This window comes from Sus scrofa, chromosome 18 (genome assembly GCF_054392235.1).
Source record: "Sus scrofa isolate SSC_HxYL_T2T_F1_AM1 chromosome 18, Sscrofa_HxYL_maternal_Yorkshire_Landrace_v2.0, whole genome shotgun sequence".
NCBI lineage: Eukaryota > Metazoa > Chordata > Mammalia > Artiodactyla > Suidae > Sus > Sus scrofa.
Window position 1 is genome coordinate 47,139,852 of NC_139400.1, and position 25,570 is coordinate 47,165,421.

Sequence of the window (25,570 nt, forward strand, 5' to 3'; positions counted from 1 at the left end):
TGCTATAGTAGTAAGTAAAACAAAATCCCTGTTTCCATGGAGATTTCGTTCTCTAAATATTTTGTGTAATATTAAGAGAAAGCAGGACATTTCATATTTAGAGAGCTCAGATTAGCATCATGGCTTCATCATAGTTTAGCTGAGGACTTTGGAGAGGTCATTTAAACTTTCTGAATCTCAATTTCCATATTTGGAATAGGAATAATTACCCATCTCACCAAAATATGATGTTGTGAGGCTTAAACAAGATGAAAATACACTGAACTATGAAGCACTTGAAAATTGTTTTGTTAAGCTGAACACGTCATTGATTTTTAAGAAACACCATTATTTTTTGTATCATTATGAAAGAAAAAACTCTATCAATTATGACATGTCATTGATTGGAAGAACCATGCCCATTCCAGAGATGTCAAAATGTGGAAAAAAATTATCTTAGAATTGTTAAAGTATGGTAAAAGAAAGCTGGTATTGTCATTGTCATCCCTATGGTATGCAGCATATCATTCATAGAGGAATGGATTTAGGAAGAGGAACTGGAGAAGATCGATGAGACAAGTGATAGAATATTTCTTAGAGATTTTCAGGAGTACTTCTGTCTTTGTACACAATTTTTTTTTTCTTGTGTACAAAATAACTGCAGTCTTTTTCTACAATGTAGAATTTTGGAGTACCAATCACCTATTTTCTGTTGAACTAAGTCACCAAATGCGTCTCAGAGCACTACCTATAGACTATTACATGAGAAAGGAATGCATTTTTTGGCCTGTTATAGAAGGTGTCTCTGTTCCAAGCTCATCCTAATTCACAGAATCACATTGCATACATTGGACAGTGCTCTCTTCATGAAAGCTTGTCTATATCAGGGAAACGGCACTTTACTAGAACAATTTTTTTTTTTGACATGATATAAGTTTATTTCTGGATTTTTTTTTTCCCCACTGTACAGCAAGGGGGTCAGGTTATCCTTACATGTATACATTACAATTACATTTTCCCCCCAGCCTTTCTTCTGTTGCAACATGAGTATCTAGATAAAGTTCTCAATGCTATTCAGCAGGATCTCCTTGTAAATCTATTCTAAGTTGTGTCTGATAAGCCCAAGCTCCCGATCCCTCCCACTCCCTCCCCCTCCCATCAGGCAACCACAAGTCTCTTCTCCAAGTCCATGATTTTCTCTTTTGAGGAGATGTTCATTTGTGCTGGATATTAGATTCCAGTTATAAGTGATATCATATGGTATTTGTCTTTGTCTTTCTGGCTCATTTCACTCAGTGTGAGATTCTCTAGCTCCATCCATGTTGCTGCAAATGGCATGATGTCATTCTTTTTTATGGCTGAGTAGTATTCCAAAGAACAATTTTTTTTTTCAGTCATATGGGTATTGCTAATTGTATAACCCAGATATTTCTCCCTTTTCCTCATTCCCTTTTATCTCTTTCTCTTCCTCTCCCACGTCATCACTACCCTTTTTGCTTTGGCTCTTAGGGAACTCTAGGACAGAGCTGTACTTCTTTATAAGGTTCTAACTTCAGTTTCATCCTTTTTACCTAGCCTTCATTTTAATTTTCTCCTAAATTCTCTTTTTTTCTTTTCTTTCTTTTTTTTTTTTTTTCTTTTTTGCTTTTTAGGGCCATGCCCAAGGCATATGGAGGTTCCCAGGCTAGGGATCCAATCGGAGCTACAGCTTCCAGCCTACACCACAGCCACAGCAACATCACATCCTCGCCACAACTGTGACCTACACCACAGCTCATGGCAACACCGGATCCTTAACCCACTGAGCAAGGCCAGGGATCGAACCTGCAACCTCATGGTTCCTAGTCAGTTTCTGCTGCGCCATGACGGGAACTCCTCTAATCTATTTTTCCCCCAACATTTCACTATAAAATTTTTTGAATATCTAGGAAGGATGTAAGAATGTTATCGTTAACAGCCATATACCCCACTATCTATCTGGATTCCATAATTAACCCTTTACTGTACTTGCTTTATCACATGTCTGTCCATGTACCCATCCTCTTTTCATTTATTTTTTGATGTATTTCAGAGTAAATTACAAACCTCTATACACTTTACCCCTCTACATTTTAGTATGCATATCTTTAACCAAGTTCAATACTTTTATAGTTTTCCCCCTTTTTGTGTTTGTTTTTCTGGTCTGGGTTTTTTTTTGGGGGGGGGTTGGGTTTTTTTGTTTTTGGCTGCACCTGCAGCATGCATAAGTTCCCTGGGCTGAGAATCAAACCCATGCCACAGAAATGACAACTGCCAGATCCTTAACCTGCTAGGCCACCAGCAGGGAATGCCTCTTTTTTGATTTTTAGTGAGGTAAAGTTTACAGACAACAAAGTACACATATCTCAAGTATACCATTGAGTGATTTTTGACAATGGGTACATTTATGTAACATAGATCTTAATCAAGATACAGAATATTCCTATCAGTCTAGCAAGTTCCTTCATGTCTCTTCTTTCATCCTCACAACCTCAGAAGCAACTACTGTCTTTTTTCTCCACTATAAAGGGTTTGCCTGTTTTATAACTTCATATAAATAGAATCACACAGTATTTACTCCTATATAAATCCTTTTTCACTCAGCATAATGTTTAAAGATTCACTCACACTATCATGTGTACCAGGATTTGTTTCTTTATACTGCTGATTAGTATTCCATTGTATGAATATACCTCAGTTTGCTTAGCATTTACAGCTTCTATGAAGGTTTTTATACAAGTCTCTTTGTGGAAATGACATTATAACTTGGCTACATACCTAGGAGTGGAATTGCTAGGTCATAGGGTAGATGCATATTTAATTTCATAAGAAACTGTCAGGCATTTTCCCAAAGTGATTATATCATCAACACTGTATGTAAGTTCAGGTTGCTCTATATTCTCCTAACATTTAGTGTTGTGTGGTTTTTTTTTTTTTTTTTTTCAAATGATGATTTACTTTAGCCATTTCTGCAAGTAGTAGTATCTCACTGTGGCTTTAGTTTTGTATTTCCCTGTTAATTAACGACACTGAGTATGTTTTAAACTGCTTATAGGCCATTTATGTATCTTCCTTTGTGAAGTGTCTGCTCAAGTCAATCCAAATTGAGTTGTTTGGTTTTTTAAGCTTTTGAGAAGCTTTACATATTTTAGATAATTTGTATGTTTTGCAAATATATCAGTCTATGATTATTTCCTTTGTATTTCGTTCACTGTCTTTTTATGAACAAAAGTTTAAATTTTGATATAAAAAAAAAAAAAAAAAAAAAGGAGTTCCTGTCGTGGCTCAGTGGTTAACGAATCTGACTAGGAACCATGAGGTTGCAGGTTCGATCCCTGGCCTTGCTCAGTGGGTTAAAGGATCCGGCATTGCTGTGGGCTGTGGTATGGGTTGCAGACGTGGCTCAGATCCCACATTGCTGTGGCTCTGGTGTAGGCCAGTGGCTACAGCTCTGATTTGACCCCTAGCCTGGGAACCTCCATATGCTGCGGGAGCGGCCCAAGAAATGGCAAAAAGACCAAAAAAAAAAAAAATTTTGATATAGTCTAATTTATCAATTTTCAAAATAGTTATTGCTTTTTTGTATTCTAAGAAGCCTTTGTTTATTTCAAGTTGTGAAAATATTCTCCTCTTTTTCCAGAAGCTTTAGAGTTTTCACTTTTATATTTAGGCCTGTGATCCCTCTTGAATTAATGGTTTGTATGCCATGCAAGGTATGGGAATCAAGGTTCATTGTTTTTCCATTTGAGTACCCAGTTCCAGCCCCAAACTTTTTTTTTTTTTTTTTTGTCTTTTTGCCTTTTCTAGGGATGCTCCTGCGGCATATGGAGGTTCCCAGGCTAGGGGTCTAATCGGAGCTGTAGCCACCTGCCTACACCAGAGCCGCAGCAGTGCGGGATCTGAGCCGCGTCTGCGACCTACACCACAGCTCACAGCAACGCTGGATCCTTAACCTACTGAGCAAGACCAGGGATCGAACCTGCAACCTTATGGTTCCTAGTCAGATTTGTTAACCACTGCGCCACGACAGAAACTCCCCCAATCTATTTTTTTTTTAAATCTTATACTTTACACATTTTTGTAAGACCCCTCAAATATTTTTCTTTTCTTTTCTTTTCTTTCTTTTTTTCTTCTTTTTTTGGCATGGGGAAGTTCCAGGGCCAGGGATCTAATCTGAGCCACAGTAGCAATCTGAGCCAAGCAGGGAAAATGCTGAGTCCTTAACCTGCTAGACCACCAGGGAACTCCAGGACCCCTCAAATACTTTTGAAACAAGCAATAAGTGAATTCTGCCTAAAGGCCAGAGGATGCCTTCATGAGTTTCCTTGCAGTGTTGTAATGGGTAATATTTTTCCAATATAAAAATGTTAAAATATAATCCCCCTTGATAAAATATAATCCACCTTGATAAAAGGTGCTCTGTGTTCATTTGACCTTGGCCTTAAGTAATTCACTCTCCTGCCTCTCCAGGAGTGGCGAAAGGCTGCTGCTGTGCAACTCACTCACTCATGGTGGTTAGCTTGTTCCTACTGGGTTTGTGGCGATAAGGCAGAAAGATGCTTAGGAGGATTGTCTTTGCAGTCCAAAGTGGCCTCGATGGATTTTTACAGACCTCCAGAGCTTATTTTCAGCATTTTAGAAGGGCGAGCAGCTACAGAACTTTTTTCCTTTTTTTTCTTTCTTTCTTTTCTTTTTCTTTTTTTTTTTTTTTCTTTTTAGGGCCACACTTGTGGAGGTTCCTAGGCTAAGGGTCAAATTGGAATTACAGCTGCTGGTCTGCGTCACAGCAACACGGGATCTGAGCCATGTCTGTGACCTACACCACAGCTCACCGCAACGCCAGATCCCCAGCCCGCTGAGCGAGGCCAGGGATCAAACCCACATCCTCATGGATATTAGTCAGATTGTTTCTGCTGTGACACAGAACGTTTTAAAGGTATCAATCTTCGACTCTGATGAGACCTGGACACTGAAAAGCTGTGCTCTGGTTCTTTCCATAAAACTGGCTCCTGTTTCTCAGTTCTGGGTGCCAGGTGCTAAGAGGAGCCTTTTTTTTTTTTTTTTTTTTTTTTTTGTCTCCTTCTAAACTGTTTTTCCTACCTTTCCCCAGTTTGTTCAGCAAAGAGAATCAGACCTTGCATGTATATGTGCGTGTATGTAGCAGCCAGTACTTTTCTATTTTTATAAAAGTAACTTTTTCTGGCTATAAAAATAATATAAGCTCATAGTTGAAAACTTTGATAGTACAAGCAATGTGCAAAGAAGACAGTATAAATCAGCTATAATCTAACACCCAGAGATAAGCCACGGTGGCTTTTTTGGTCAACTTTGATTTTGAATTTTGTCTCTGCCTCTTATCAGATTGGCACCTCTTTGACTCTCACCTCCCATCTGAGAAATGCAGATATAACCTTCTCATAGACAAGCTGTAATTGCAAATAACAGATCCTTAATAAACATGAGTTGAGCAAATGATGCTATTGAAGGGTGGAGAAAGTGAGTAAGTGGTAGGGAAAAAAATCTCAGTACCCCCCCCCCCATTTAAAGTTCTGTCATTAAATTCCTTTAAAGTGAGCAAACCTAGAGGGACAGAACCCAGAATAGTGGTTGCTAGGAGCTAAGGGTGAGGCAGGTGTTGAATACAAAGGGGCACGAAGGAGTTCTGAGATTAGGAAACTGTTCTGTATCTTGATTGCGATGGTAACTACACAACTTTATATGATGTTTAAAACTCACAGAACTATATACTAAGAGAGTGAATTTTACCACCTACAAATTACACTTCAATAAACCTGACCTTAAAAAATATTCATTTAGGGTACAACCACTATGGAAAACAGTATGGTGGTACTTCAGAAAACTAAATATAGAACTACCATATGATCCAGCAATCCCACTTTTGGGACAAAAACTTTACTTGAAAAAGACACATGTACCCATAGGTTCATTGCAGCACTGATCACAATACCCAAGATGTGGAAACAACCTAAACGTCCACCAACAGAGGAATGGATTAAGATGTGGTATATATACACAATGGAATACCATTCAGCCATAAAAAAGAGAACAAAATAATGCCATTCGCAGCAACATGGATGGAACCAGAGACTCTCACACTGAGTGAACTAGGTCAGAAAGAGAAAGGCAAATACAATATAATATCACTTATATCTGGAATCTAATACATGGCACAAATGAACCTTTCCACAGAAAAGAAACCCATGGACTTGGAGAACAGACTTGTGGTTGCCAAGGGGGAGGAGGAGGGAGTGGGATGGACTGGGAGTCTGGGGTTAATAGATGCAAACTATTGCATTTGGAGTGGATAAGCAATGAGGTCCTGCTGTATAGCACTGGGAACTACATCTAGTCACTTGCAATGGAGCATGGTAAAGGATAATGTGAGAAAAAGAATATATATGTATATGCATGTATGTGCGACTGGGTCAGTTTGCTGTACAGTAGAAAATTGACAGAAGACTATAAAAAACTATAATGAAAAATTAAAAATCATTAATAAATAAAATTTAAAAATATTCCTTTAGGAGTTCCCTTGTGGCAGACCAAGTTAAGGTTCCTGCATCGTCACGGCAGCGGCATGGGTCGCTGCTGTGGCATGGATTCTATCCCTGGTTCAGGAACACCGAGGTGTCGTGGATGTGGCTAAAAAATAAATTCCTTTAAGACAAAGTCTTAAATTTCTTCATTGATTTAAATTGGTCCTTCCAGCTACTCTCAGCCTTTCCCCTCCAGTTTCTCTCTTTTCTGGACACTTGAGGCTTTTTACCTTCCTGATGGTGTTCTGAATGTTTGTTTAGCTCTCCTATTAATTGTCATACTGGATTCTTTGTTCTCTGTCTCCCCACTTTGCTGCATATTTTATTTCCCTCTTTTGAATTGACACTCTGTTGAGCTAGTCTCAGCTGTGCTTAACAAACAAAATGTATGGCTGTTTCACTTGCCTTTCTCTGGTGACAGAAGAGGTCTGATCAGGGCAACTAATTAATTATAGAGCAGGAAAAGAGAAAAGCAGATCCTGAGTCCTTGTGTTAATGGTTAAACAGGCAACCTTTAAAATCTTCTAGATTGTTCCTTCTATGAACAAAGGACTTGGAACAATTTTTATAGCTTGTTCCTTCTATGAACAAAGGACTTGGAACAATTTTTATGCTAAAAAATAAGTAGAACACAAGCTCACAGTGGAACTTGTTATAGCTACTTGTTGCAGCTCCTTTAAAACTGATGCAGCTATTTGAGGTATATCTGTTCATACATCCTGAAATTTCCAGAACAATCTGGATTTCAAATATTTCATAACAAGTTCTCTCTAAGACATTCATATTGTGTAGACCAGAAAATGCGTCTTAATTTTGGTTCATAAAATATAGATGCCAGACCCATAAGTTAAATTTATTAATGCTTTCTTTGTTTTTCCACTCTGCAAGTATTTTCCTGAGCATCTACTACCAAGTGCTAGACTCTCTAAAAGGCTCTGGAGAAACAGAAATGAAATCATTCATGAGAAACTAATGTTCAGTTTCTCCGGAAAAGAGCTGCCTACAGGAAAAGACCAGAGATAAGGCAATTCACGTACAATATAATTTACTGAGAAACTTTTAAACTTTATTGTATAAAAGTCATATAGACGTTTTCCAACAGTTGTCTTAGGAAGATTTCATTAGCTATCTATTAAAAAGGCGGTATTTAAGTAAATATATACTATTGCATACATTTTATATAGTTTTCAATAGGAGAGATTGTGCTCTATTCCCAGGGCTTTTGCTAGCATAGCTTTGGTTAGAACGCATCCTCTCACTAGCTTGACCAGCTTGTAATTACTTCCAATCACAGCTGGTATGTCCTGACTTCTGCCAGATGCCAGGTAATTTGCCCCCACTTTTTCTATTGCTCATTCAACTCAGTGGAGTAGGCATTGTTCTTCCAGATTATAGACTAGGTGGAGAGTGGGTTTTAGAGAGGGTGAGGGACCCGTCCAGTGCCAGCAGCCAACTGGAGGTGCGGGGGAGATCTCGTGTGCGCTGCCTGACTGAAGGCAGGGTGCTCTTCTCCAGGCCACACAGCCCTTCATTGTTGGGGTGCTTTTAACTGCGTATCAGGCACGCATTTATTTAAATCTCCGCAGCTACCGGAAAGGAAAGTGAGAAAGGGGGAAGTAATTAGGAGGCAGCTACTGCCAAGGCATCCCTTGTAATCCAGTCTTCTTGCTGCAGCCAGCGCAATCGGTTTAAGTGCCAACTGAGCTGCGTTTCTCCACTCCTCAGAATGTTCTAATTTATTTATTATTTACTTTTAAGGTTACATTTTTTTTTACTGAGGTAACATTGGTTCATAACATTATATATTTCATGTGTTTTACATTATCCTTCTACTTCTGTATACACTATGGCTTGCTCATCACCAGAGATCTCCTTTCCGTCTGTCACCATACACTGGTGACATACACCATACTCCATGACCCATTTCATCCTCCCCCTCCCCTTCCCTTATGGAAACCACTGCTCTGTTCTCTGTATCTATGTGTTTGTTTTTGTTTGTTTTCGTTTCTTCATTTATTTTGTATTTGTTGGCTTCCCATTTGTACTGGGCACAAGGTCCGTTCCTATCTTTCCAGTCACATGAAGCCATACTGTCCCCCGTCCTCCCCTGGATCTGTCCCAGCCATGCTGGCCTCTTTTTTTTCTTCCCTCTAAGTGCTGTGTCCTCTGTCCTGTCCCTGGGTCTTCCTTCCTACAGTTCCTTTTGCCTAGAAGATGGCCCATAAGCCCTTCTGGTTTTTCACCCGTCGGTTTAAGTCTGCCTCTGGTTCTCAGTGCACTGCAGCCCTTGCAGAAAGCCTGCCCTACTGCCCTCACCCCATGCACAAGCCCACGTATTCACCTGCATTGCCCCTTCTTGGAGGCCATCATCAGACTTCTGAATCACTCAGACTATAGTGAGTGATTTACAGATAGATGTATATTTACAGATAGATGCAATCTGATTCTGTGAAAATGCCTCCTAGAGAGAGTTCTAGGGAGGCAAGGGTGCTGCAGCTTTTGTTCACCATTACCCTGGCCCTTAGCACCATGTGCAAAGAAGGCACCCAAAAATAACTCCCGGGAGAAGGAATCCCTCAGTCTTTCCCGTCACGTCCACTGGGTTAGGATCTCTTGCCCTGCACTCTCGGTAAGACCCTAAACTCTTCTTCTTGAGTCCTGGAATTAGAGACTTGGCTGATTATTTGATTATTTGTCTCTTCCTCTGAGGGCCCCATAAAGGCAGGGCTTGTGTTTACTTTCCTCACCATTGTGAGCTTAGCACAGGGGACCCTCAATAAATTTTTGTTGAATGGGCAAGCCAAGGGGCCTATTGACAAAAAGGGAGTGATTCAGAAGTCTGAGTGTAAAGGCTACATAAAGCAGCTCATTATCTACTAATTCAAATTCGTATTAATTTAATACATCATCTAGTAGTGTTATTAGCAACTCCCAAGCTGAATAAAATATTACTGCTACAAACAAAGCCCAAGGAAACCCTTCTCACTGGTCCAAAGCCTCCTCCTATGACCAGCTAGCTCTGCAGCCGGTGAAGGTAAATTACTTCTCTTCTAGGCAGAGGGAGTTTTTCCATGAGAAGCTTGAGCTTCAGGAAGTCACCTGTGGTACACCTTCAGGGCCCTGGGAAGGTCATAGCTATGTGTGCACAGGGCCATATGTTTTTGTAAAATTAGCAAAAGTAGAGTATTTTAAATCACAATTAAAGGTCCTGCCCGTCTCCACTCTGACTTCCCTTCTGTCACCTGGTGGAGGGGATTAGAGTGGCCATGGGCATCTTAGAGCTCTGGCCAAGGGGAAGTTGAGTTGGGGACATGCTGAGTTTGGCTTTAGTGAGATATGTGATTTTTAAGCACTTCTATGTATAGTTAAGTCATGGCTATTAGTCCCACTGTGAGAATGGCTTCTGGGAATACCCCAACTGCCCATGGTGACAACACCTTACCTGGTATTGTGACACCAAGCTAGTGGCTAGTATCAATGAGGTTCCTTCTGAGAACAACTTGCTTTGGTGCTGAGGGCTGTGAGGTTATTGGTGGTGTTTTCTCTATAGTCCTCATACTTCCTGATTTCCTGAAAATGGCCTTTTGGTCTTAATTCTCCTGGTCTATCCAGCGGTGGTGTCAGCCTCTAACTACCTGCATTATCATCCTTTGAAGCATTACCTAAAATACCCAGAAGCTTCTTTTTCTCTGGCTGAAGTCTGACCAGGCAACAAAAATTCTGCCTGTGGCTTTGGTACAACCTTCATGGCAGAGCCGTCTCTGGGCACCTTAAGTGCCCGTCACCCCATCTCTGCTCCCTTATCCTTTGGATGTGCCATGTGGAGCTCAAAGGCCAGGAGGCACACTGCTTTCTCCCTAAGACTCAAAACAAGCCACCTCAACTGTGCCTTGTGAAAAAAAGAAAAAAAAAAAAAGAAAAAAAAAGACCGTTCACAAGAGTAAGGAAAGCCAGACAGGAGAGTGCGCAGGAGGCAAAGAGAGAAGGCAAGGAGAAGACTGCGAGCAGCATGAGTAAGGCACATGATAATGACAGCAGTAGATGGACTGGCTGAGAAAGACGCAGAGAAGAGAACAAAGCTGAGCTCTTCCCTTGCCAGATAGGCATGCATGGAATCAGCTCACAAAAAAGGCACCCTTATCCAGAGTGGGTTGGGTCAAGTGTCAAGGTGAGGAGGATCTCTCTGGATCACTGCAGGAGTTTCCTAACCAGTTTTCCAGCTTCCACCCTGCCCTCCTAAACCCTTCCCAACCCAAGAGCCCATTGATCCTATTCAGATATGAGTCAGCGCACGCCACTCCTCTGCTCTCATGCTCTCCGACCTCATTTCCCTCCTCTGTCCCCACCCTCAGTTGCTTCCAGACAGATTCTCTGTTCCTCAAACATGCTAGACCTGCTTCTGCCTCAGGGCCTCTGTGTAGGCTGTTCCTTCTGCCTGGAAGGCTGTCGCCCCAGTGTCCACCCCACTCTCTTGCAGGCTCTTCTTGTTCACTCCATCGAAGATGGTAACCCTCCCATTCTCTCCTTTCTAACATAATATATAACCTATTTATTTGTATTGTCTATCTTCTACTGGAATGGCAGTTCCAGCAGAGGTGGGGGGAATTTTTGCTCACTGCTGAATCTCCCTGTTTAAGTATAGTGCCTGGAACAGAGTAAGAAGGATATTAAATATTTGGTGAAAAATAACCTTAGGAGCTAGGTGCTATTATTAAGCACATTTTATAGAAGATAAAGCTTGGGCTCACCAGTGTAAAGTAACCTGCCCAGAGACCACATGGGGAAGTGAAAGAGCAAGTGTTTCAAAAGCCTTTGCCCTTAAGCGCTTCACTGTAAAATGGCCCACCTCTTGCTACAAGCTGCTAGTCACTTCTCACATCAGCCTTTCTTTCTGGTTAACCAGACCACTGGGCCCTCAGATGGACTTCCTGAGTCACAAGGTATTTACCGACAGAAAGGGATGAAGAGCTAAATCATAACGCCTGTGCTGTGTGAGGAAGTGAGAGAACAACTTTACTTCCGCTTGGTTGAGAAGAGGGATGTGAACTTGAGGCTGCCCTCACCTGCAGTGTCTTGAGTGGAAGGGGGCTGCCTCCTCAGGGCACGGTTAGTTGCAGGCAAGTCAAATGCATGCTTGGGCACCAGCAAAGCAGAGCCACCAAAATAATGAGAGGGTAGTAAGAAGCTACTTGATATTTTCAAAAATATATAAAAAATGTTATTGCAGGAAAACTTAGAACCTAGCTGGACTTCCTTACAGGCGTTTGACTGATGGCATTGTTTGGAAATTAAGTTACTGTGTTGTGGGGAACAGCCTCACTTCTTCAGTGTATAGGGTCTCTGAAGGGCAATCTGGTCTTGCTGATCCTGGTTGATGTGGCCAGTGGACTCATTTTTATCTATCATTTACTTTCAAAAATGGCATATGCATGTGTGTGGTTTCCATTATGTAAAAGGAGATAAATGGGGCAAGAACAGTTGCTTTGTAAACCCCTGAGGAGTTTCAAGAAGGTTGACTTAATGCTGTTATTTTAAAGTTTGAGCCGGAGGTCTGCAGAGCTCCTGTCCTTGCTTCTATACCTTCTCCGATGTCACCTTTGTGAAGCCTTCTCTGTCTACCCCCGAGCTCCTCTTCCCAGCAATTATTCACTTCCTCTTCTGTGTTACAGATTTTGTTATATTTATCACATTACATCACCATCATTTGTATTCACTTCTGTTACCCTATGAGACATAGAACTCCTGGAAATACATGGCTTATTCATTATTACATCTTGTTCATCTTTGAATCTAGCACAGGGCCTGGAACAGACTGAAGGTTCCACAATTTTCCAAAGGCAATTAAAACCAAACTTTGGAGGCTAGAGGAGCTTCTAAGGAAAATACCTTTTTCTTGTGTGTGAATTCATTCCTAAGACACGCCAGGTGCCTAGCATTGTTTACAAAATAGGTTATACTGGAGCAAGTGCTTCTAGAACTCCTTGTTTTTCATCAGAGCTTCTCTGCTCAGCTGCTCAGTGACTCACAGCAGGAAGAGGAGGCATGGGTTCTGAACTGTCCCCCAACACTTCCTCAAACATGCCCCACAAACCACAAAATGAGAAAAATAGACTCGTGGTCCTTTGGGCTGCTGGAGCCCATCACTTTACTTCTTTGCTTTTTGGTTCCTGATTCTGTAGCAGTTAGGAATTGAAATGGGATACTGAAATTCCCTTCAGACTCTGAAATCTCTGAGTCTTTGAGCTTATTCATGGGCAGTAATCAGCCCTCAACCCTGCCCTGTAGAGCGGGTCAGACCTGGTTACCTCAAACAGGACCTGTGGCCACATCAGTCCTTTGAGCTGCCTTTTTGTGACAGGTCTTTCTTTTAGCTGGGAGTGCATTTCTCCTGTACCACATCTGTTTTCTGCTGCCCACCTGTGTGTGCTATTGCTGTATCCCTGATTCTGTGGATCAAGCCTGCTCTCACTTGCCATTTTATCCAGGTTTCATCCCTACAAAAAGGATGTGATAAGTTTAGAACAGTGCACATACCATGGTGCTATTTATGTATTTTATTTTAAGCCATGTATGCTGGTCTTATGTCTGTTTGCTCTCAGATATATTTTCTGCCATCAACAATCTCGGGCTTTGCATCCCTGGGAGCTACTTTTCTCAGGCTCCCTTTCAGACGAGGGCCAGGGATAGAACGCTGGAAAACGGGAGGAGGGGAGAAGCCAGGTTACTTCTCCCCTTCCCTCTGCTTCAGATGGTGTCTGGCAGCATCTTGTCCAAGTCTCCAGAGCCTGCTGTACAACCCTCTCTCCATGGTTCCTACTTTATCCGTAAGTGTTGCCATGGTTCCAGATTTTACAGGTGGCCCCAGCACCAGTGCCCTAGTAACACTGTCTTCACCCTTTGCCCCTCTAGCCCCAGGGTGGATAGTGGCTTCCTGCTGGTCTCTGGGCTCTCAACTCTTCAAACACCTGTTTAAATCCCCTCTATAACATCTAGCATGGCTCCTAAAGAGTATTTTGGACTGCAACTAAATAACTCTGTATGTGTACATCATACACACATGTATGTATATACACACACATTAAAATATGCATATCTAGGAGTTCCCATCATGGCTCAGTGGTTAACAAATCTGACTAGAAACCATAAGGTTGCGGGTTCAATCCCTGGCCTTGCTCAGTGGGTTAAGGATCCGGCATTGTCGTGAGCTGTGGTGTAGGTTGCAGACATGGCTTGGATCCCGTGTTGCTGTGGCTTTGGCGTAGGCCAGTGGCTACAGCTCCAATCAGACCCCTAGCCTGGTAACCTCCACATGCCATGGGAGCGGCCTCAAAAGGCAGAAAGAGAAAAAAAAAAAAAAAAGCATATCTACATGAATATTTGCATATGAAAACACACATATATATGAAGATACATATATGTATGAGAGCAGATTGGAGAATTACCTGGAAGTTTACATGAAACTATTAACAGTGGTTTTATGATTGGGAAGAGGAATGGGACTGGAATGGTGGGAAATTCCGAAGGGGATTGTAGTTTTTTAAAAATAGTTTTATTGTGGCATAATTTACCTAGATAAGACCATAACTTTCATGTGTACATATACGTGTTATTTAGTTTTTCTTACAATGAGTATGTATTCATATTGCTTATCTGATGCAAAAAATAATTTACAAGTATACATAGCAGGAGTGGAACAAATGGGGAAAACAGCAAGTGCTTTTTAGCTGAAGGCTTAAGCCAAGGAGGGAAGGCCTTGCAAATGACACTAACATTCATTCATGCAACAAATATTTTTTTATTTACTACGTGCCAGACACTGAGGGCACAGCAGCAAACATTATGATCCCTGCTCACGTTATCTGCAGTGATTACATACACAATTATGTCAGTACTAATTAACTATTAAGAAGTAAAGAGGGCAATGAAAGTTCTAACCTAGTCAGGGAAGGCTTCTCCGAGGAAGTGACTTACCAGCTAAGAGCTGAATGATGAGTAGATGAAGGTTTGTTGCTAAAGGGAATTAGATGGTATGAGATGGTCAAGCTGGGCTGCCACTGAGTGCTTTCCTGGTTTCTGCTCTCAGGACAGCTGCTCTAACAAAAGAGTTTGCTTAGAAGGTATCTCATTGGAACCCACAATGGGATGCCAATCAACGGGAAGTGTGCGGAGGATCTACGGGACTGGTCTGCTGCTGCTGTAGCCAGGCCTCCCACAGTGTTGGATCCATTGTCTGCCAGGTGGCTCTCACCTGGAGAAAAGGAAGCCAATGCCATGTATCCTGTGGTAGTTGACAAGGCTGGTTTGGAAATGGCGCAAAAGCTAAGGATACCCTGCAATCAGCAGCAGTAACAAAGGTACCCACATCCATCAACCCCTCATCCTTTGATGGGAACAAACAACATCTTCTCCATCTTAAGTAAAGTGGCATGCAAATGCCCAAAACAAGTCCTCAGTCCATCTTTCATCCACATTTCTGCTTCTAAGCTCTTCTTGAAATAAAATGCTGGAATATGTGGTAAAAAGCTATTCATGAAGCAATCATTCTTTCTAAGCTCTGTATTTTTCTCTTTTTGCTTAGCCCAATTCAGATGTTTTGCCTGTGTCTCAGTCTTTCCAAGTCATAGATATTTTGGCAATGGGTATAATCTCCTTGTTTTATTGTAAATCACCAATCTCATTTTATTGCAAGCCACCAATTACTCTGTAAAATTGTTACCTATAAAATAGTCCATTAATTGCAATTACAGTTTAGTTACAGTTTGTCAAGGTCTCCCAGACAATGTAAAATCAGGTTATGCTTCCTTTTGATGTTCAAATTACAAAGCTAACAACAAGATCTTAGCTTGATCTCAGTGTCCTGCAGCTATTTCTGTGCTTCCCCAACAGGATGTGTCATTCGTACTTACAAACCAGCTGCCTTAACCACACAGGTCCACCTGGTCCTTTCTCTACTGCTCCGGTTCCTCCAGGTTTGCTTCCTGCAGGGCCACTTGGAAAGCATTAGTGCTGTCACTGCCCAGCATGAAAGCAGCGCTGATGGTGCCAAGTCTACCGTCTCTCTCAATGCTGCCAAGTCAGCCAGCTTTTGGGTTGTCAGAGCAGAGTAAGATTTCATGAGCAAGCTGGGAAAACAGCCTCTTCCTTCAGTTCTGTGCTCCACTTTGTCACCTGGGATCTGAATCAATGGTGCTTTGGACTGAGAATCATCAAGGTTTCTTGTGAATAATGGTCCCAATATCTGGCCTTCATCTATCTAATCCCTGGGGCTTAAAACCAAGTTCAAAGAACTAGGTGGAAAGAGAATTTGTACCATCCTTCAACCTTCATGGTTCTTAGCCATGCCATTAACTACACTTGGGTCTGCTTTCCAAGTCACAAAAGTTCCCAGTCATATTAATAGACTCAAACAGATGCTATAGGGTCTGTGGTGGCAGTAATTGTGCTGATGGGTATCAATACTAACAAATCTAAAATTAGCCTCAGCTGGCCAAAATATATTTTATGTAGTGCTTAATAGTTTTAACTCACTCTAAACACTGAAATAACTAGTTTTAAATAGATACTGAAGATAAATACCACATACCACAATGTCTTCTCCAAAAAAAGACTGAACACACGTGTACATTTACGTCAAAAAATTCACACGTGTACATTTATGTCAAAGAATTACACAGGTGAGAACCTGTTTATCATGGAAACCAAGCAAGAGCTCCTCCCCAGTTCTCATGTGAGGCTCGGTGTGTAGCTGTGGTTTAGGAGCGAGGCCTGTGGTCTAGCAATGCTCTTGCCTGTGTGAGGCCCTGCTTCACCTCAAGTGGGAGGCTTCCACTGTTTCATGGTGAAATCAGTAATACTGAGAATGGCCTTGGTGGGACACTGAGCCCTCAAGACATTTATCATTCTTTCATTTAACACTCACTATATCCACTCCTGCTAGGGGCTTTGGGGAATTAAAAAAGTATGAAACATTCTCTTTCAAAGTTTACAGTTTAAAAGAAGTTGGTTTTTTGAGGTCATTTTGCTAAGAGAAATAAGTCAGACAGAAAAGACAAACATTATATGATTTTAACTATATGTAGAATGAAAAAAAAAACACCCCCCAAACTCATAGAAAGAGAGTAGACTGGTGGTTGGCAGGATGAGGGGTGGGAGGGGAAATGGAAGAAGGTGGTTAGCGAGTGTAAACTTCTCGTTATAAGGTGAACACATCCTGGGGATGTAATGCACAGCATGGTGACTAGATTGGATTGCATATCTGAAAGCTGCTAAAAGAGTAGATTTTAAAATTTCTCACCACACATGCACACACAATTGTCATACACACACGTATAACTATGTGAGTTGATGCATGTGTTAACTAACTTTGTGGTGATCATTTTGCAATATATACATATATAAAATCATTATGTCATACATTTTAGAATTATACCAGGTTATATATCAACTGTATCTCAATAACATGGGGAAAAGTTGATTTTTGGTGAGCCAGGAACGACTTAATTTCCACTTATGGATTCTTTCACTTAATCCTCTCATAAGGTAAAAGCTACAACTAGTTTCCTTTACAAATGAGGAAAGTAAAACAGAGAAAACTGAGTGACTTGCTCAAGGGCTCAGCAGAGTGTGGATTCAGACATGGATAGCTAGATTCTAGAATCTGCTCTTATCCAGTGCATTTTGTCTCTCTCTGCCAACTCCCATGAAATATCCTATGGCTGCAGGTAATCAGATTCCCCTCAGTATATATTTGATTGGAACATAGCAAGGTCAATAAGATGGTGCAAAATAATTTCTCCCCTGACTGGTAAGAATTGTCAGAACAGTCTCACCAAATTACAATGCTCCAGTTTTCTGTACAGAAATCTGGATTACAAAGCTTTAAGTTTTTAAAAAAGTGATACAGCCTTTTGGAGTTCCCGTCGTGGCTCAGTGGTTAACGAATCCGACTAGGAACCATGAGGTTGCGGGTTCGATCCCTGGCCTTGCTCAGTGGGTTAAGGATCCGGCGTTGCCGTGACCTGTGGTGTAGGTCGAAGACGCGGCTCGGATCCCGCATTGCTGTGGCTCTGGTGTAGGTCGGTGGCTAGAGCTCTGATTAGACCCCTAGCCTGGGAACCTCTGTATGCCGCGGAAGCGGCCCAAGAAATGGCAAAAAGACCAAAAAAAAAAAAAAAAGTGATACAGCCTTTAAAATAATACTACTGGTTATATTTACAATCAGCAGGGGATAAATATAAACACAAAGGAAGTTTTCACTAAATGTTTCATTATGATGTACAATTTATTTGATTTTATTGTTTTTATTAGTTTTATAATTCAATGAATTTAAATATATTTATAGTTGTACACCCATTATCATGACCTAATTTTACATGTCAAACCCCCAGCCCATCCCTGCCCCCACAACCTATCTGCTTTGGTAACCATAAGTTTTTCAAAGTCTGTGAGTCAGTTTCTGTTCTGGAAAGAAGTTCACTGTATCCTTTTTTTAGATTCCACATATAAATGATAGCATATGATGTTTGTATCTCCCTGTCTGACTAACTTAGCATGATAATTTTTAGGTCCATCCCTGTTGCTGCAAATGCCATTATTGTATTCATTTTCATGGCTGAGAAATATTCCCCTTTTTTTTTTTTTTTTTTTTTGTCTTTTTGCTATTTCTTTGGGCCGCTTCCGCGGCATATGGAGGTTCCCAGGCTAGGGGTCTAATCGGAGCTGCAGCTGCTGGCCTACGCCAGAGCCACAGCAACGAGGGATCCGAGCCGCATCTGCAACCTACACCACAGCTCACGGCAACGCCGGATCGTTAACCCACTGAGCTAGGGCAGGGACCGAACCCGCAACCTCATGGTTCCTAGTCGGATTCGTTAACCACTGCGCCACAATGGGAACTCCTATTTTTATTTTTATTTTTTGTCTTTTTGTCTTTTTAGGGCTCCACACAGGGCATATGGAGTTTCCCAGGCTATGGGTCCAATCGGAGCTGCAGCCACTGGACTATGCCACAGCCACAGCAATGCAGGATCCAAGCCACATCTGTGACCTACACGACAGCTCATGGCAATGCCAGATCCCCAATCCACTGAGCAAGGGCAGGGATCAAACCTGCAACCTCATGGTTCCCAGTTGGACATGCAGACGGGAACTCCCAAAACTATGTTGAATAGTAGTGATGAGAGCAGATATCCTTGTCTTCTTCCTGATCTTAGTGGGAATTCTTTCAGCTTTTCACCATTGAAAACGATGTTAGCTGTGGGTTTGTCATATATGGCCTTTATTATATTGAGATAGGTTTCCTCTATGCTCATTTTCTGGAGGGTTTTTTTTTTTTTTTTAATCAGAAATTGGTGTTGGATTTTGTCAAAAGTGTTTTCTGCATCTATCGAGAGGATCTTATCGAGAGGTTTTTATTCTTCAGTTTGTTAATATGGTGTATCACACTGGTTGATCTGCGGATACTGAAAAATCCATGCATCCCTGGGATAAATCCCACTTGATCATGACGTACAATCCTTTTAAGGTATTGCATGTATTGCTGGATTCAGTTTGCTAGTATTGTGTTAAGGATTTTTGCATCTATGCTCATCAGTGATATTGGCCTTTAATTTTCTTTTTTTTTGTGTGTGTGTGTGGTATCTTTGGTTTTGGTATCAGGTGATGGTGGCCTCATTCAATGAGTTTGGGAGTGTTCCTTCCTCTGCAACTTTTTGGAATAGCTTCAGAAGGATAGGTGTTAGCTCTTCTCTAAATGTTTTATAGAATTTGCCTCTGAAGCCATCTGGTCCTGGACTTTTGTTTGTTCGAGGTTTTCTAATCAGTTTCAACTTCAGTACTTGTGATTGGTCTGTTCACCTTTTCTTTTTCTTTCTTTTTTGGTCTTTTAGGGCTGCACCCACGGCACATGGAGGTTCCCAGGCCAAGGGTCAAATTGGAGCTACAGCTGCCAGTCTACACCACAGCCACAGCAATGCTAGATCCGAGCTGCATCTGCGACCCACACCACAGCTCACAGCAATGCCAGATTTTTAACCTACTGAGCGCAGCCAGGGATTGACCTGTGTCCACATGGATACTAGTCAGATTAATTTCAACTAAGCCATGATAGGAACTCCTGTTCATCTTTTCTGTTTTGTCTTGGTTTAGTCTTGGAAGATTGTCCTTTTCTAAGAGTTTGTCCATTTCTTCTAGGTTGTCCATTTTATTGGCATATAGTTGCTTGCAGTAGTCCCTTATGATCCTTTTGTATTTCTGTGATGTCTGCTGTAACCTCTCCCTTTTCATTTCTAATTTTATTAATTTGAATCTTCTCTCTTTTTTTCTTGATTAGTCTGGCTAAGGGTTTATCAATTTTGTTGATCTTTTCAAAGAATCAGCTTTTGGTCTCACTGATCTTTTCTATGGTTTTTTTTCATTTCTATTTCATTGATTTCTGCTCTGATCTTTATGATTTCTTTACCTCTGCTACCTTTGGGTTTTGTTTGTTCTTCTTTCTCTAGTTGCTTTAGGTGTAAAGTTAGGTTGTTTATTTGAGATTTTTTTTGTTTCCCGAGGTAGAACTGCTTTTGCTGCATTCTATAGGTTTTGGATAGTTGTGTCTTTGTTGTCATTTGCTTCTAGGTATTTTTAATTTCTCAGTGATCCATTGGTTGTTTAGTGGTATGTTGTTTAGTCTCCACAGGCTGATTTTTTTCGCAGTTTTTTCCTTGTTGATTTCTAGTCTTGTAGAGTTGTGGTCAGAAAAGATGCTTGATGTGATTTCAATTTTCTTAAATTTACCAAGGTTTGATTTGTGGCCCAGAATGTGTCTATCCTAGAGAATGTTCCATGGACACTTGAGAAGAATATGTACTCTGCTGCTGTTAGATGGAATATTCTATAAATATCTATTAAGTCCATCTGATCTAATGCATCATTTAAGGCCTGTGTTTCCTTGTTGATTTTCCATCTGGATGATCTATCCATTGCTGTGAGTGGGGTGTCAAAACCCCCTGTTATTATTGTGTTATTGTCAATTTCTCCTTTTAAGGTTGTTAGCAGTTGCCTTATATATTGAGGTGATCCGATGTTGGATGCACATATATTTACAATTGTTATATCTTCTTCTTGGAGTGATCCTTTGATCGTTATGTAATGTCCTTCTTTGTCTCTTATAATGTTCTTTTTCTTTTCTTTTCTTTTTTAAGGGCCATACCCACGGCATATGGAGGTTCCTAGGCTAGAGGTTGAATTGGAGCTACAGCTGCTGTACTACACCACAGCCACAGCTACGTGGGATCTGAGCTGCATCTGTGACTTATACTACAGCTCATGGCAATGCCAGATCCTTGACCCACTGAGCAAGGGCAGGGATCAAACCTGCAACCTCATCGTTCCTAGTCAGATTTGCTTCTGCTGTGCCACGACGGGATCTCCTATAATATTCTTTAAGGTCTATTTTGTCTGATATGAGAAGTGCTACTCCAGCTTTCTTTTGAGTCCCATTTGCATGGAATATTTTCTTCCATCCTCTCACTTTCAATTTGTATGTGTCCTTAGAACTGAAGTAGATCTCTTGAAGGCAGCATATATAATGGGTCTTGTTTTATTCAGTCAGTTTATATCTCTTGGTTAGGGCATTAATCCATTTACATTTAAGGTAATTATTGATATATATGTTCTTATTGCCATTTTATTAATTGTTTTGGATTTGTTTTTGTTGTTTTTTTTTTTTCTTCCCTTCTTCTCTTGTTCTCTCTTGTGGTTTGATGACTATCTTTAGTGTTGTATTTGGATTGCTTTTTTCTTATTTGTGTGAATGTATTGTAGATTTTTGGCTTGCAGTTACCATGAAGTTTATATATATACAAAATTGTTTTAAGTTGTTGGTCTCTTAATTGCAAATGCATCTCCAGTATCCTGTATTTGTACCCTCCTCACATGATTTCTGGTTTGGGTAGCATATTTGTGTGTGAATGATTTGCTACCTTTACTATCTATATGTCTTTACTGGCGAGCCTTGTCATTTGTAATATTTTTGTTCCTAGTTGTGGCCTTTTCTTTTCCACCTAGAGAATTTCCTTTAGTGTTTGTTGTAAAGCTGGTTTAGTGGTGCTGAATTCTCTTAGCTTTTGCTTGTCTGTAAGCGTTTTGATTTCTCTTTCAAATCTGGATGAGAGCTTTGCTGGGTATTATAATATTGGTTGAAGGTTTTTTCCTTCTATCACTTTAAGTATATCATGCCTCCCTTCTGGCCTGCAGGGTTTCTGCTGAAAAATCAGCTGATAACATTATCAGGGTTCTCCTGTATGTTATTTGCTCCTTTTCCCTAGCTGCTTTCAATATTTTCTCTGTCTTTAATTTTGGTCAGTTTGATTAGTATGTGTCTCATGGTGTTCCTCCTTAGGTCTATTTTATACTTATACTTTCTGGATTTGAGTGAATGATTCCTTCCCCATGTTAGGGAAGTTTTTGGCTATTATCTCTTCAAATATTTTCTCTGGCCCTTTCTCTCTCTCTTCTTCTGGCACCCCTGTAATATGGATGTTGGTGCATTTAACATTGTCCCAGTGTTCTCTTAAACTGTCTCCATTTCTTTTCAATCTTTTTTCTCTTTTCTGTTCCTCATCAATGATTTCCATTAGTCTGTCTTCCATCTCAATTATTTGTTCTTCTGCCTCCTGTATTCTGCTCTTGGTTCCTTCCAGTGAATTTTTTTATTTCAATTATTGTATTTTGCAATTCTGCTTGCTTAATCTTTAAATATTCTCTTTCTTTTCCCAGTGTTTCTTGTAATTTATCAATCTTTGCCTCCAGTTTATTTCCAAGATCTTGAATTATCTTTACTATCATTAGTCTAAAGTCTTTTTCACGGAGATTGGTAATCTCCAGATCACTTAGCTGTTTTTCTGGGGCTTTTTTGTTTGTTTGTTTTGCTTTTTAGGGCTGCTGAGGCATATGGAAGTTCCTAGTCTAGGGGTTGAATCGAAGCTACAGCTGCTGGCCTACACTACAGCCACAGCAACATGGGATCTGAGCCACATCCACGACCTACACCACAGCTCACGGCAACACCAGATCCTCAACCCACATCCTCATGGATCCTAGTCAGGTTCATTAACTGCTGAGCCTTGAAGGAACTCCATCTGGGGCTTTTTCTTTTTCCCTTATCTGAGTCATAATTCTCTGCCTTTTCATCTTGTATAGATTTTCAGCATACCTCCTTTTTGCAAACAATAGGGTTGTAGTCTCTCTTGCTTCTGATGTGGCTCTCTTGCTACCTCCTTTGTGGCTGAATTTGGCATGGGAGCTTGGTACAGGTACAGGCTTCCTGATGGGAGAGATTGGTGTCTGCCCACTAGTAGGTGGAGCTGATTCTTATCCCTCTGATGGGTGGGGCTTTGTCTCTGGGTATGATTAGAGGCAGCTGTGCCTGGGGTAGTCTTTAGGCAGCCTTTTGCTGATGAGTAAGGCTATGTTTCCCCCCCCCCCCCCAAAAAAAATGGTTGTTTGGCCTGAGGTTTCTCAGTCCTGATGGGTGGGGCCAGATTTTTCCAAAATGGCCACCTCTAGAGGAGTTCATGCTGATGCTTATTCCCAAGAACTTTGCCTCCAATATCCTTCCCCCACAAGAAGCCATAGTCACCCCTGTTTTCCCAGGAGATCCTCCAAAAACAGTAGGCAAGTCTGACCCAGATTCCTGTGGAGTCTCTGCTCTGCCTTGGGACCTAGAGCACATGAAAGCCTGTGTGTGCCTTTCAAGCGTGGAGTCTCTGTTTTCCCCAGTCCAATTGAGTTCCTGTACACAAGCTCCACTGGCCCTCAACACCCAGTGCTCCAGGGGCTCCTCCTCCCAATGCCAGATCCCCAGGTTTGGGAACATGATGTGGGGCTCAGAACTCTTACTACCATGGGTAAGCCTCTGTGATATAGTTACTTTCCAGTCTGTGGGCCACCCACCTGGCAGGATGGGGTTGCTCATATCATGTAATCGCCCCCATGACCATCTCCATGTGTCCTCTTCTTTGTCTTTTGGAGTAGGATATCTTTTTTGATAGTTTCTATTTTGTTAAAGGTTGTTCAGCAGTTGGTTGTAATTTTGTTGTTTTCACGAGAGAAGGTGAGCTCCAGTCCTTTTATTCCACCATCTTAATTCAGTCTGATGTTTCACTTTAAAGAACTAGATTCTAGTAAATACATGTCATTTCTCTAAATTTGATACTGAAATCTATTTCTAATAAAATAATAATAATAGTGAGAGATTGTTTCCCTTCAGGGAAACTTTTTAAAAGGCATAGCAAAGCTCTTGTCACTATAGGACAGGTTTAAAGTTCTACCAGAGGTTGGGCTTATTAGATGTTGATGATGTTGATGGGTTGCTGGATGTTATATTAAGTCTCATGCTAGGTGATTAAAGACAGCATAGCACAGTGGTTAAGAGCATGATGCTAGAGTTCAGATCCCAGTGTTGCCTTTTTACTACCTCTATGACCTTGGGAAAATTACTCAACCTGTCTGGACCTTAGTTTCATAATCTGAAAAATGAGGAGAACATTATTTAGTATTGTGGACTGAATGTTTGTGTTCTCCCTAAATTCATATGTTGAAGTCCTACCCCAGTGTGGTTATACTTAGACGTGGGCTTCAAAGGGATTAATTAGGTTAAACAAAGTCCTACGGATGAAGCCCTGATTGAATAGGATTCGTGTCTTTTAAGAAGAGATACCAGAGAAGTTTCCATTGTGGCTCAGTGGAAATGAATCCAACTAGTAACCATGAGGATGAGGATTCAATCCCTGGCCTCACTTGGTGGGTTGGGGATCCAGCATTGCCATGAGCTGTGGTGTAGGTCAGAGACGTGGCTCTGATTCAGTCCCTAGCCTGGGAACCTCCATGTGCCAAGGGTGCAGCCCTAAAAAGACTGGGGAAAAAAAAAAAAAAAAGGGGGATACCAGAAAGGTGCTTACTTTCCCTCTTTGCACAAGCACAGACAAAAGGCCATATGAACACACAGCAAGAAGGTGGCCATCTGCCTCTCAAGGGAAGAGCTCTCACCAGACACTGACTCTGCTGCTGGTACCTTGATCTTTGGACTTCTAGACTCTAGAACTGTGAGGAAATAAATGTCTGTTGTTTAAGCCACCAGTGTAAGGCACTTTGTTATGGCAGCCCAAGCTGACTAAGACACCTACCTCATAAAATTGTTGGGTTACATGAGCTGATACGGTTGAAGAGCTTCACACAGTGACTGGCACATGGGAAGTCCTATATGAAGATTAACTGGCATTGCTGGCCTCAGATTTGCAGGCTTGGCTTTTGAGAACTGGTGATGTTGTGCACACATGTGGCGTATAAAATTGAACATGGACATGCTGAGTTCTGAAAAACAAATTTGAGAAATTAATTTTAAATTAAGTGGGAAGAAACTTACATTCTAAAGGGAAATCAGTCAGGTAAAATTAAACATGCTGGCCTAGGTTAGGGCCAATGTCATGACTTCCTCCACCTCTCCTCAAATGTGTGGATTCATGTTAGTCTAAAAAGGCTTCTTAACCCTTTTCCTCCCCAATAAAACCTCAAACCAACAAAAAGCAAGTTGTTATGGGTCTCTGGGGGGAAAAAAAAGAACAGGAAATGTCTGTATAGATAAGGGAAGCCTGTAAAACATAGATGATGGTTGCAATTTCAGGAATTCCAATATGACTGGCATGACTTGATCCTGGTCAATAAAAATAAGTGGGCCCTGGAGTGGATAAGCAATGAAGTCTGCTGTATAGCATAAAGAACTATATCTAGTCACTTGTGATGGAACATGATGGAAGATGATGTGAGAAAAAAGAATATATATGACTGGGTCACTTTGCTGTGTAGCAGAAATTGATAGAACATTGTAAATCAACTATAACAGAAAAAATAAAAATCTTACAAAAAAAAAAAGTGGGCAGAGTGACTATAAGACTTGCAAATGTTTCCTTGCTCTTAAAACGACACTTATGGAAATAAATAATCTCTGCATCTGTATGGGGAACATGGCATGA

General features: G+C 41.1%; 1 protein-coding gene across 4 annotated transcripts in view; it reads right to left on the reverse strand.

The window, feature by feature from the left end:
- Positions 1–25,570, reverse strand: part of SEPTIN7 (septin 7) — a 202,048-nt gene that overhangs the window by 147,071 nt on the left and 29,407 nt on the right. For all 4 annotated transcript variants that reach the window (XM_085005834.1, XM_085005831.1, XM_085005833.1 and 1 more), the window contains exon 3: positions 24,725–24,911. The gene's annotated coding sequence lies outside the window, so the exon portion shown is untranslated. The remainder of the gene's footprint in view (positions 1–24,724; positions 24,912–25,570) is intronic.